This window comes from Chinchilla lanigera, unplaced genomic scaffold (assembly GCF_000276665.1).
Source record: "Chinchilla lanigera isolate Chin_1 unplaced genomic scaffold, ChiLan1.0 scaffold00102, whole genome shotgun sequence".
NCBI classification, from domain to species: domain Eukaryota; kingdom Metazoa; phylum Chordata; class Mammalia; order Rodentia; family Chinchillidae; genus Chinchilla; species Chinchilla lanigera.
The window spans coordinates 172,614-176,719 of NW_004955503.1; positions in this window are offsets into that span (position 1 = coordinate 172,614).

Below are 4,106 nucleotides of genomic sequence, written 5' to 3' on the forward strand. Positions count from 1 at the left end.
TATATTAGCTGGGTGTGGTGCTGCATGCCTGTAATCCCCGCACTTCGGAGGCCGAGGCAGGGGGATCATTGCAAGTTCCAGACCAGCCTGGGCTACAAAGTGAGCTCAAGGCCAGCCTGAACTCCATAGCATGACCCTGTCTCAAAAAGACAAGAAACAAAACAAAACAAACAAAAAACCCAAAAAATATCTATATTAAACAAAAATATTTGTGTCCTTTCTTTATAATATAACATTGATTGAGTTAATGTCAGTATTTAAGTATTATTAAATCTACATTATAATATTTAAGTTATGGAATGTGAGGAGAAAAGTAGCGTTACCCAGAGAAAAGCTATGCTTTATATTCTACCGAAGAAATTAGTACATTTCCATTCACATACAGGATATATGTACAATCTTGGGCATAATTATGAACTTGACATTATATTTGGTAATTAGGGATGCTTTAAAGAGATGTGTCTGGTTCTCAAATATGGAAGGGAGAAATTGTGATCATTAATCAAAATATGTCTATTTGATCGGATTAAGGCATGCCTAGAAGATTTGTAAAGCATAGTTAATTGTTCGTCTGTGGATGACTGACATGTAAGTCAGCAAATTGGGGATGGGACCACCTTTAGTTTGGGTGACACCAACCAATAGACTTGTAGCTTGGATGGATTAAAAGGGAAAGAAGGAAGTGTTTCTTCTTTGAAGAGATCATCTTTGCTATTACCTGTACACATAGGTCTTCAGGTCTCCAGTTTCTTCAGCCTTACAATGCAGACTCACACAACTTGCCAGTCAGTTTTCAAGGCTTTGACCACAGACTGGCATTGCATCATTGACATTTTTTGTTGTGCAGCTTCCAACTTCTTGGACTGAAAATCAACTGGATACTCTGGTTCTCCACTATGCAGACAATCATTGTGAGTTCTCTTAACTGTGTACCTGTACATTAACCTAAATATCCTTTTGCACAATTATAAACATATACCCACTGATTCTATTTCTCTGAAAATTCCTATTTAATGCACATTTCCATTATCAATATTTATTTGTGCCTTTTTCCTCACAACATCACCAGCTTTTTGTTTTGTTTTATTTCATTTTGTTTCTACCTTTCTGGGAGTAGACAATTTAGCTGTGATTAAGTGTTATCTCATTATGTCTTAATTTGCATTTTTCTGATAGTTATACTGAACAGTTCCTCATATGCCAGTTGAAAATTTGAACTATGTCTTCTGGTCTTTAGCATAGTTATTAACTTGATTATCATCACTTTTTGTTATTGGATAGCTTGGATTCCTTATAATTTTAGGTATCAATCACTTTTAATATTTATAGTTTGTAAGTATTTTGTCTCATTCTGTACTGTACTTATTGGCACCGTGGACTGTTTCATGTTTTGTGAAAAACGTTCTAGTTTACCCTAATCTCGTTTGTCAATTTTGGCTTTTGTTGCTTATGCAATTGGATTCATTCCAAAAATATTTTCCTAAGATAATGTCCTGAAGAATTTTTCCAGTTTCCTTCCAGTTTGTTTATAATTTTTGGCTATCTATTAATGAAGACTGATTGAATCATTGGTGAATATTTCAGTTAAGATGCAGTACAGTAAAAGCCACATTGTCACTAATCCTCAAAATAGTGTCCCTCATTTAAACACACTTATCCCATCATTCTTTCTACTTTCTGAAGTAGTTCTGTAAGTTACTTTTATAAGAGTCTTTACAAGGTATGATCACAATTATGGTGAAATCTGCTGCCAGGTGGATCTAACAGAAAGGCCAATTATTACTAATCCTATAAATATAAACATGGAAATGCAAGTATCTATTATTGTATGCTTACTTTAAATCTTTGCATATCAACTTCAAAACACAATATTAAGGGAAAATAAATCCTACATAAAAGCTCAAATAGCATGTGGTTTCTTTTATATGAGAAACACAAATAAAGAACAAAATAGAAGAGACATAAATATGCTGTAGGGAGAACTTCCAAAAGTCTCCTGAATTACAAATTCCATTGTCTTAAAACTATTTCAATGTATATGCTAGTTGGTTTCATTTATAATACTAGTTTATCTTAATTCATTGAAAAGAAATATTTATGTTATTATGTTAGTTTCTTTTCTATATGACTCTTTTTGTTTATATCTTGTATGCTAAGCAATTACTTTGAAGATAATAAAACAGAGTGTAATAGCTATTGTTATTCTGTTATTATTTAATTTTGTTATTTGGTTTATATTTCATAAAATTAAAAAAGCAGTGCATATATGTTATGAAGTGGTAGATCTGGATCATTCAGTAGTTATGCTGTTAAATTTTTAAGAAATCTATTTATTGATTTCCAAAGAGACTGTTCTAATTCATACTCCCACCAATAATTTATAAATGTTCTTTCTTAACTGCATTTGCCAACACTTAACTATTTTCTAATTGGGATTGTAATCAATCTGTGTAAAAATTTTGGAAGTGTGCTCATTTTCACTATGTTGGTTTTTCCTAGCCCTGATTTCTAATATCATCTTTGATTCCTTTTTGCAAAGTACTATAATTTTCAATGTATAATCTTTTATTTCCTTTGTTAGATTGACTCTTAAGTATTTCATTTTCCCCTGCTGTTGTGAAAGGTGTTGTTTCCCTAATATCTCTCTCAGTACATTAGTTTTTTGTGTACAGGAATGCTATTGATTTTCGAATGTTCACTTTGTATCCAGCTAGACTACTGAATTCTGTTTTTAAATCTATAAGACTTTCGGTGGATATTCTGTGGTCTTCTGTGCAGCGTATTATGTCATCTACAAATAATGACAATTTAACTTCCTCTTTTTCTATGTTCATTTCTTTTTTTTTCTTGTTTAATTGCTATGGCTAATATTTGCAAAGCTATATTAAATAGGAGTGGTGATAGTTTACATCCTTGTGTTTTTCATTTTAGAGAGAAAAACAATAAAAAATCACAATGACAACAAAAACAGAAGAACAAAAATGATACAGAATTTCAAAACAAGATCATAGGAAATTAACAATAGTTGCTATATTATATATTGTTATCTCCAATGAAGTTACTCAGATTACCAGATGTAATAACGTAAGATTGAAGAAACAAGTAAAAAGAAAAAAATTACTGAAAAATACTTTAGAAATGATGCAGAACTAAACCAAATGGTAGCAATTCAGCTTTCAATTTTTGACTATTTACTGTGATATTTGCTGTTGGATTCTCATGGATGACTTCTACTAGATTGAGATAAAAATCATAATTTCCAATTTTCCTTAGGATTTTTATCATAAATGGGTGTTGGACTTTGTCAAATACTTTTTCTGCATCTACTGAGATGATCATGTGAATTTTGTCTTTGGTTCTGTTGATATAGTGTATTACATTTATTGATTTGTGTGTTGATCCATCCCTGCATTCCTGGGATGAAACCTACCTGTTCATGGTGAATAATCTCCTTAACTGTTTGCTGCATTCTCTTTACCAATATTTTATTTAGGATTTTTGCAATTATGTTCATTAGGGAAATTGGCTTGTAGTCCTCTTTTTTGTTTGGTTCCTTCTCTGTTTTTTGGTATCGGTGATACATGTTCCCAGGATTAATTTTGAGAATATTGTTTCCCTTTTAATTTAGTTAAAGTGTTTCATCAGTAGTGGCATTCTCTAAATTTCCTTTAGCATTCAGCAATGAATCCATCAGGAATTAAGCTTTTATTTTTGGTGAGATTTAATTACATTTTCAATTTCACTACCTGATATAGTGTCATTTAGTATTTTTGCATCCACTTGATTCAGTTTTGGCTATATATATCCAGGAATCTGTCCCTTTCTTTGACATTTCCCAACTTATTAGAGTACAGATATTGATTATTGTCAAGGTTAGTTTCTAGATGCCCCCCTGAAGGCTCATGAGGTTGTGGGTGGTCTACTTTTCAAAAGTTGCAAAATGTACAGACTGTGTTTGATTCATGATTGAATGCTAGAATTGATGGTATGAGTGCTACACCCACCCTAACATGAGTAGCGTGCACACAAGATAAGGGACAGAAAGAGCTCTCTCTTCTCTCTCTCTCTCTCTCTCTCTCTCTCTCTCTCTCTCTCTCTCTCTCTCT